The sequence below is a fragment of the Triplophysa dalaica genome, chromosome 4 (assembly GCF_015846415.1).
Source record: "Triplophysa dalaica isolate WHDGS20190420 chromosome 4, ASM1584641v1, whole genome shotgun sequence".
NCBI lineage: Eukaryota > Metazoa > Chordata > Actinopteri > Cypriniformes > Nemacheilidae > Triplophysa > Triplophysa dalaica.
The window spans coordinates 23,064,662-23,075,311 of NC_079545.1; positions in this window are offsets into that span (position 1 = coordinate 23,064,662).

The following is a 10,650-nucleotide window of genomic DNA, read 5'->3' on the forward strand; positions in this document are numbered from 1 at the left end:
GGATTGCTCCATTACTATTGGTCCATTTTTTTGCTACCAAGTGCCCGATCTGATCTTAGTGACAGAGAATAAAAGCTGGGAGGAGGCTTTAGACTATTGCAGAGAAAACTACATTGATCTGGCGAGTCTGTCCTCACAGACTGATTTACTCGCAGCCAATGAGACTGTAAACGGCACCACAGTTAATGTCTGGACAAGCTTGAGGTTCCTGGCTGGTGTTTGGTTCTGGGTAAATGGAGAGACTTTGGACAGTCAGCTCCTGATGTTGTTGCCTTCATGTCCCATCTCTACTGATCACTGCGGGGCTCGAAACTTTGCAGCTGATCGCTGGGAGTTTAGACATTGTGATGAGAAACTCTATTTCTTCTGCTACACTGAGGTGAGAAAAAGAGTATCTATCTGTACACCATCATTTAGAATGATATTAAGCAAGAAGATCATAAGAAGTAAAAAATGAGCATGCTGGTTTTATCTTCTGACACATTTTAAATAATTTTGTAATATTGGTGAAAAATGTACTCCTGCACACTGTAAACACCTTAGGAAAGGAGTATATTGTGCACAAATGTTACATGGAATTTCCAAATCCTGAGCCTGGTTTTGAAAGATTGACACCTTTAGTGTTATTACGATATGTTAGACTGTAGCCCTTTTACTGAACCAATCTCAGACTTTTTTTCTTTTAACAGGAAGCCTCAACTGGCGGTGATGATGATGACTGACGATGATCACCCAGCAGGCAGTTACTAATTGTCACCATCATCCACAATTCTCCAAAAGTGCAATGTAAAACACGAACAATTGTTTTCAAGCCTTACAGCTTTCAGTTATTCTGTAAATATGTTTCTTATATCATGCTTTCTTAATATAAATTTTAGAAGTTTAAAAACATTTACAATACATTACAGCAGCAAGTTAATCTTCACTGTGAGTTTTAGTATATTATACACTGTTTCAGTAAAGGTAACAAACAGATGTACAGAAAGCAATATTCTTGCTTTTTTTGTTCAATTCTACTCTTTGGGTACTGTTGAGGAATTCACAGTATTTCTTACATTTCTGTACTTCTTAACATTCAAATAAATTGTGAAAGCTATTTATGAATGATTATTAAATAATATATTATTATATGTGAAATGACTCCACTTATCCATATTTCCATGCATATTTTTTAAGTTCTTTATTTTGATAAACTACACTGTAGTCAATCAAACTAAACTTTGATTGACTAAAGTGGCTGGAACAGGACTAAGGTGTTGTCACCTTTTCACTTTTCCTGAGTAGATAGCGTATTTACAAAGCACGCTATCTATAGAGCAGTTAGTCCATTTAGGCAATGCTTGAAGTGGGCCACTATGCGTCCGCATTAGCCGTTATGTTTTTTTTTGGCTAAAGATAGCAGGCTTCTTAGATATAAATCCAGGCACATAAACACTTGCGCCCTACTGGAACGGTCCACTAACGGTCACTCACACTTTGCTAGAATGCTACAACACTGCGCAGCCTTGTGCATTTTAATTCCAAAAATAATAGCCTATAATAGCCTTTAATGTTTCAGTTAAAACAACAACAGATATGTTTTCATAACCATACACAGTCAGCTTCCTTTTGAGTGTTAAAGGACTGGCTTGGCAGGGTTACAAGATGGTTGAAACAAAATCTTTCATCAGAAGCCTAATGTCCTGATGCCAAATAAAAAAAATAACACTCATAAAACTATGATTCAAAATGCTTCCACTCCTAACCTGTGGTTAAAACAAACCAGAGCAACAGTCACAAAGTTATCCGACTCCACGGGAAAAACGCGGACTTGGCAACACAGATCAGCTCACAACGTTCCAATATGGCAGACGACAGCTATGGGATTCTGATCCCATAGACAGCGGCCCATAGAAACAGATACTAATGCGGCATCTAGTTATTCATTTCTATGGCAGTTTTCCCGTCTAGTGTCTTTGGCACAGAGCTACCCAGATTGACCAATCAAAGAGGGTTCACGGTTTTCGAGCAAATCATTTTATAGAGTTATTTCAGCCAATAAAACTAAAGAACAGTGACTGACGTTTGACGTGAGAAGCAAAACATAAAGTGGCCAAAGATTTTTAAAATAAAAGTGATAAATGGATTTCAGAGATGCAGACAATTTATCTTTTGCCTGTTCTGCTGTTTGAAGTGAAAACATAGGTGGTTTGTCACATAATGTGTTCGACTTGACATGTTTATAGCGTATAAGGCATAAGATATGACTCTGTTTATATGTTGCATTCAGAAATGAACTAATGAAATTACTATTTTTTATATCACTTAAAGATATCCCTTAAAGATCGTTTAGTTGTTTAGATCAAAATAACATACAGTAGATTCAATAGCATAAAACACGCCAATCCCTTTGACATTTGCATATAAACTTAAATCAGTTTAGAAGTCCTTTCCATGCAGCCTCAGGAAAATGGATAACACTGTTACAAAATGATAATATATGAAATAATAATTCAATACTAATTGAATGGTGCACGCACAACAATGTCATTGTAATAAACAGGCTCTCTAAGTGCTAATCCTTTTAACTGTGCATGTCAATGTATGTTTACATTCAGAATCAGGCGGCAGTCAAATACCTCCCCTGTCAAACCACTGCATTTGTGTATTTGGTAATTATGCTCCCTTGACTCACATTACTTTAGAGAGGGCTTATACAAAACTGCAAAACAAATACTTATGGTTGTTGATCAATCAGTTATTTTTATTTCAACACTTAAGTAATATCAAGTATATTTTTACGTTTTATAAGTTCTGAATTTCTGTACATTTTGCCACTGCCATTTTGAGTCAGGAACTAATCGGATGATGCAAATAGAGACAGGAACAAAACACTGAAGTGTAGTTTTCAAATTCAGTGATGTCTATTGAAAAGAAACACCCTGTCTGTGTTACCATGACTTCCATGACTTACATGTAGAAAGAATAATGTGAAAAAGAAGCAGAAAGACAAAAGAAATAACAGCTCATTTGTCTTTTTTTTCTCGCCTTTAGTGCCTTTATCAAAAGCAGGAAACAGATTATTTTATACTGATAGAAATATTCTCTGTTAGTCTCTAGCAGATAAATATAATCCACCTTCTCGATCAATGACATCTGTTGACTAAACATGGTACTACATGTTGGTTAAAAGAAGGACAGTAGGAGGCACAAAAAGGTAACTTTAACATTTTCTCTGGTCTAGCATTAGAGGATTACGCCACATAAAAATGAGATCAGGAAATACTCCCCTCAAGTTGTTTCAAACCTATTCAATTAAACAAAAAATTAAACTTGTGCATAGGCTGATATTTCTGATATCTGGACTCATCGGGGGTTTAGTTAAATATAAACAGATGATTCAATATATTTATAATAATCACAATTTCTGTTCCCAGTTTATTTGGATTTGATTTAGTTTTAAATGAGACTCATGTGCTCCTTGCCTGTTTCCTTGGGTACTTATTGTCTTAATTGGCTCTTAAATTCAGGTGTTTTTATTTCGTTTAAACTTTGGTTGGTGTGTTTCGTTCCTGTTCTCCTGAATTGCTCATTAAAGTGGGTTTGCAGAGTTCATCTTTGCGGTGCATCTTGGACAAAACACACTTAGCGGTTGCATCCATACCATCTCCAAATATTCATGAATGCAGAACATTTTCATGAAACACAGGTACCATCACATGCAGTTTTCAGATCAAAAGTAGTAAAGTGATTAAATAAACCATCACCTTGCAAATTACTTCCACTTACAGTTAACCAATAATATCGAATACAAAGATTGCATTGGTTCCTGTGTAATTAAATATGGTCAAAGGACATATGAGAACCAATTTGATTCCATGTAATTGATGTGCTGCCCTAAATTATTTTGACAATCTATACATAATTTTAATTTGTGCTTAGTGTGTAGACCATGGCACTAGCAATGCCAAGGTCATGGGTTTGATCCCAGGGGTGTCATGGGATGTGCAGGGAATACTCACAAACAGAAGGTAATCAAAACGTGTCTTTAATCCATATATAAACTGGGGAAATCAACAAATCATAACCATTCATTAACAATACTGGACAAAGAACACTAGGAAGGGGAGAACTTAAATACAACAGATAATGAGGGATACACAGGTGATGGGGATAAACAACTAATGTCCAGTGATGAAGATCAGGTAGGAATGGTGCTAGGGATTATGGGAAATGTTGTCCGGTGATAAGGATGTGCAGACGTTGTACTGCTACATGGGGATTGCACATACTCAGAAATAAATGTGTAATACAATGCAATATGTTTTGTGGATTTGGAGAAGGCATTCGACTGTGTCCCTCTCTGCATCTTGTGGAGGGTGCTCTGGGAGTATGGGATTCGGGACCCTATGCTAAGGGCTATCCGGTCCCTGTACGACCGGAGCAGGAGCTTGGTTCGCATTGTCGGCAGTAAGTCAGAATTGTTCCCGGTGCATGTTGGACTCCAGCAGGGCTGCCCTTTGTCGCCGGTCCATCATTTTTATGGAGAGAATTTCTAGGCGCTGCCAGGGGCCGGAGGGCGTCGGCTTTGGGGACCACAGGATTTCATCTCTGCTCTTTGCGGATGATGTCGCCGAGTGTGAAGCGGCTGGGATGATAATCAGCAGCTCCAAATCTGAGGCCATGGTTCTCAGTCGGAAAAGGGTGGCTTGCCCACTTCAGGTGGGTGGAGAGTCCCTGCCTCAAGTGGAGGAGTTCAAGTATCTGGGGGTCTTGTTCACGGGTGAGGGAAGGATGGAACCGGAGATTGACAGACGGAACAGTGCAGCTTCTGCAGTAATGTGGTCGCTGTACCGGTCTGTCATGGTGAACGAGCTGAGCCGCAAGGCGAAGCTCTCAATTTTCCGGTCAATCTACGTTCCTACTCTTACCTATGGTCATGAGCTGTGAGTCATGACCGAAAGGACAAGATCCCGGATACAGGTGGCCGAAATGAGCTTTCTCCGCAGGGTAGCTGGGCGATCCCTTAGAGATAGGGTGAGAAGCTTGGTCGCTCGGGAGGAGCTCAGAGTAGAGCCGCTGCTCCTCCACATCGAGAGGGGACAGCTGAGGTGGCTTGGGCATCTTTTCCGGATGCCCCCTGGACGTCTTCCCGGGAAGGTGTTCCGGGCATGTCCCGCCGGGAGGAGACCTTGGGGAAGACCTAGGACACGCTAGAGGGACCATGTCTCCCGCCTGGCCTGGGAACGCCTCGGTGTCACCCCGGAAGAGCTGGAGGAAGTGTCTTGGGAGAGGGAAGTCTGGGCATCCCTGCTTAGACTGCTGCCCCCGCGACCTGGCCAAGGATAAGCGGAAGAAAAGGCATGGATGGATGGACAATGCAATGCAATGTCAGTCGCTTTTGATAAAAGCGTCTGCCATATGCATAAATGTAAAATGTTGAGGCGTTGCATTGGACATGAAATGGTTAATCTGTCACATGATCTGAGAGTGGTCATGTGGGAATTGATTATTTGGCACCTGCTCACCTGTTGTGGGCAGGAGGGGGTGAATAGGGAGTAAGTGTACTCTTTGTTGACCAGCAATTAAGAGCGAAAATATTTTTGTAACATCTTTGTGGAGTAATAAATGGAGTATTGTAAAAAATTTCACTTTAACATGGTCTCTTTTTTGATGTGTCACAAATACAGCACTCAGTGCAGCCTCTCAACAGCTTTGGGAGTAGCATGATGCCGCTCCGGACTTACAATGAACCTAACGCCACCACAACCCTTCCTGGACCATGTTTAGATCCTGTTTTTCTCAGAAAAAAGAAAAACATTCTGTCCCTCTCACTTCTGAAAGCAAAACAGTTCTGCTCAAAGTTTTGCATTTGCTCTTCGTCGAATGTTCTTTTTTACAGGTAACAATCTTTGCAAGCCACTGGCATATTGTGACTTTCATTTGAATAGCTATCTTGCTTATAGTCATTTGTTTACACCCTGAATGCATGGCCGGATTTCACATTTATTTTGGATCATTAAGAAACTTGGCATCACTCAATCATAGAGTTGCCAACATATGTTAAAACGTCAAAGAAATCCGTTGTGTGTAAGTTTTTAAATATGCCTATTGTGTGTGTTTTGAAAATCAGATGAGTGAGATTCGTTTGAACATATGAAGAATAGGCCTACATGTAATTGTTTAAGGTACTAAACTACCTTTTCGGTGCCTGACAGAAGGTTTTTCAGAATTTTCAGTTCTTTGGCGTGACCATGGAGGTTTAGTGACAGCAAATGCAAATTAACATGGCAAAGCAAAGTGGCACTAATCAAATAAAGTTTGGTTGAACTCAATAGGTCAAATCCAGTTTGTTTTGATGATCATGACCTAGAAACCAATCCATTTGATAAACCAGATCTTTATAATGAATCTCTAGACAAAGTATATCAATTGACTTAAGTTATCAGATGGTTGCTACTGATCTTTAAAGGTTTAAAAGTTCTGACATACTGCAGGACATATTATACTGACTTGTCTACCTTTAGCTGTGAAGAAGAGTATTTAAGATTCTTAGACACAACAGGATATCAACGCTATGGCTGGATCGGCTTGTACAAGGAACAAGGTACAGTGGTATACGACCAGTGGACTGATGGGAACCCAATAACATACACACTTCTGCCACAGAATCCTACAGCTAGGAATGAGCAGTGTGTGTATGTGAGCATGAAAGCATGGTCTTGGGAAGCTGAGGATTGCTTTGACTTTGTTCATCCATTTTTCTGCTACCAAGATCCGATCTGATCTTAGTGACAGAGAATAAAAGCTGGGAAGAGGCTTTAGACTATTGCAGAGAAAACTACATTGATCTGGCGAGTCTGTCCTCACAGACTGATTTACTCGCAGCCAATAACACTGTAAACGGCACCACAGTTAATGTCTGGACAAGCTTGAGGTTCCTGGCTGGTGTTTGGTTCTGGGTAAATGGAGAGACTTTGGACAGTTAGCTCCTGATGTTGTTGCCTTCATGTCCCATCTCTACAGATCACTGGGAGTTTAGACATTGTGATGAGAAACTCTATTTCGTCTGCTACACTGAGGTGAGAAAGAAGGAGCATCAACAACATTATTAAGAATGATATTGATCAAGTAGGTAAAATAAGTTAAATAAAAGCATGCTGGGTTTATTATGAAAGTGTTTTGGCTTTATTTTCTTTCAAGACGTATTTTAAACGTTTTTGTTTGATATCATATTAATGCACACAGCAAACACCTTAGGAATATGAAGTATATTGTGCACAAATGTAACTGCCAGTTCATGTCACTTTGTTGAAAGATTGACAGCATGTCAGATCAAATCCTCTGTTCTCACATGATTCTGTCTATTTTTCTCCTAACAGAAAGAGACCAGTGGCGTCTTACATACCTAACCAGTAGGTAACGAAAATGGCTAACATAGAAGACAAATGTCATCATCGACTCCCCAAAAGATTCAGATTATACTATTGTTAGATATTAACATCATTATTAGGAAGGTAATTCATTTATTTTAAACTAAATTTCGTAAAGCTTTTCGTCATCAGCTGTTTTCGCAGAATTGTTCTTTTCTCCACTGGGTCTCCAGTCAATCTATTTATTGTCATCCAACAGTTGGTGATATGTTCATTATGCTGTTATAATTTATTCTGTAAAAATTCTGGTTCTGTAAATTATTCTGTAATTTTAGAAGTATGGAGTAGAAAACATATTTAGAATACTCCACATTAGGCTAAATTAATATTCACTTTAAGTTACATGAGATTTAAATCATTAATCTGCTCTTGAAACATGATATAGGCTATATATATATATATATATATATATATTAATGGTGGGCATAGATTTTTTTTTAAAATCTAGATTAATCTAGATCAATCTTGGAATTAATCTAGATTAATCTAGATTAAAATGGCTCATTTAAATTCTGCCGAAGGCATTCAGAATATGTGTGCTACCCAAATAATGACTAAAAGTAAGTCTTTGAGAACGGGTTTCTTAAGCCAGGTGGCGCATTAGACCAGTGGCTCATCTCCTGTTTCCAAAATGCATCACAAACTGCTTGAGAAAGCTGTTCTACTATGATAATTGGTGATGAAAATTAAATTATGTTCAATAAGATGTACTCGTGTTTACTTCCGCATTAGCTAAGGGATGATTTGCATTTAGGTGGTACTTGAGACTGGAAGAGCTCCTACAGTACATTTACATTTAGTCATTTAGCAGACGCTTTTATCCAAAGCGACTTACAAAGAGTGAGGGAGCAACAAGAGATGTGTCATACAGGAGCCATAATACATTAGATCTCAATACAAAGTTACTGGTTTCAACTAAAGCTAGACCACTACCTGTTGAGAGAAAGTTTTTTTTTTAAACCAATTCCGCATTGCACAAGGTGCAAACAACCTTAGTCTTGTCGATGTTTCCATTGGGAAGCTTCTTAAAAATTTATATTCCCTGAAGCAAACCCGGCGGCTTCATAGCTGCATCCATGTTAGCACGTCACGTTTGATGCGGTAATTTCACAGTAACGTTATGTTGTGTTCAGACCAAACGCGAATGGCGTGTCAAGCGCGAGTGATTTATATGTTAATGCAAAGAGCCAATAGACCTACTTGCTGCGCGAATCGCGCGAATGAAGCCCTGGTTATGAGATGATGAGGCGGCGAGAATGAAGCCCTGGTTATGAGATGATGAGGCGGCGAGAATGAAGCCCTGGTTATGAGATGATGAGGCGGCTTCTGCTTCCGCTTCCGCGAATGACGCGAATCACGCGAGTTGAAAAATCTCGTTCTCGCCCCGTACAGTGCAGTTAAGCTGGTATACATCCGCGCTAAAATATCAAGGTGAAAGTCATCATAGCTTGCGTAGTATAGACCCAGCTCCCAACCAAACTTTGAGAATAGATTAACGGCGACAATTTTTTTATCGCGCGATAAGAGTCTCACTGCGTTAACGCCGTTAACGCCGTTAACGGCCCACCACTAATATATATATATATATATATATATATATATAGTGTGTGTGTATATATCCCAGGACAACACTGAGGAAAGCAAATGTTTCATGCTTATTTGTTGTTTAATACCACCATTTGGATCTTAACACAAATAAACTCTGTCAAACAGGGAGTTTTGAATTTCTTACATTTAACAATGCATAAAGGAATAGTTCACACCAAAATGGTCCCCATTGACTTTTATTATCATTTTTGTTAAGGAAAGTCAACGAGGCCCTTTTTTTGCGAACATTTATTTTTGAAGAGATTTATTATTTTAAAGGTTGTTTTGTTGTTCAGACTAAATAAACACATTTATTAACATAACACACTTTTATGACTATTGCCATCTAAATCTGATTGGAAACGTAAATCAGCTGTCCTCAAGTTTGAACTCCTTCAGCAGAAGAAAAATATTTGTGTTGATTATCAGTTTCCCAATAGCCTCATTCACACATACTGCACAGTCTTTACTGGTCGATTGACAGAAAATTGCAGTGAACAGATCGTGTGAGAACAGGACCTCTCCGGCAGATCAGTACTCCAAATTTACCAGTGATAGAAGTTGTAACATAAGGATTGTTTGAGGTGATCCATACTAGCCTGCCACTGACTGCCGGCAAGATCAGCCGGTTGCAGGCGTGGGAGGAGTAAAAAGTTGTCTGTCAGGAAGGACCTTCATGCTTCCCGTCGGTAGCTGAACTTAAAACAGACCAAGGCATATACAAGATTTTTTGCATTAAGATCAATACAATAAACACGTGACACAAAATGTCTTGGTTACGGATGTAACCTCAGTTCCCTGATGGAGGGAACGAGACGTTGTGTCGAACCGACAGATGGGGTTCGCCCATGAGAACCTAGCAACTTCGACTAGTTTAGAAAAGACCAATGAAATTGGCAAATAAAATTTGCATGCCGGACTCCGCCCCCGAATATCCGGGTATACAAGGGAGAAGGCGTGCTGCATTCATTTACCTTTAGTTCCATCAGCCAATTGAGGTTACATCGGTAACCAAGATGTCCCCTTTCTGTCGGACTCTCGACGTTGTGTCGAACCTCTCTAGTGAAACGTCGGTGACTGGCCTGGGCGTGGTGGGGGTCCCAGAGCTTTTTGAAAAGGTGGGAAGCCTATGCCTTCGGTGCTCATGGGCAGTGGCCTTGCAGTGAGGGAGAGTAGTGTAGGAAGTCTTTATAAAAAAGCATCTTTTTTAGTGCATTGGTTGGAGAAGCATGCTTTGCTGCTTACACCGTGCATCTTGTCCTGGAACGCCCCCAGCATTATGTCTGATGCACCTTAATCACATCTTCCAGTCTCTGCCAATGAGCAGAGTTGTGCTAGCTCTCGGGCTAGGTTGAGAAACACTGATCCCGCCTTCTATCAGAGGATCAGAACAGCAGATAAAAGAGCGGTTGCATTTACAGACAAAGTTTGTAAATTGTTACAATTAAGTTGTTACATTGTATTGTTGTGGACCACCCTGCGATGAGATGCATTATTTTCTTCCCACACCTTCTCAGACACAGCTGGCTGACTTTGACAACATTTTCCTTTCACCCATGTTTTTCTTGCGTCATATTTTTAGCTGTCTGAGTTGGTGTCTGATCTTGTTTTTACAGACTGCAGTATTTGGATTCAGCACAGTACATTCCCA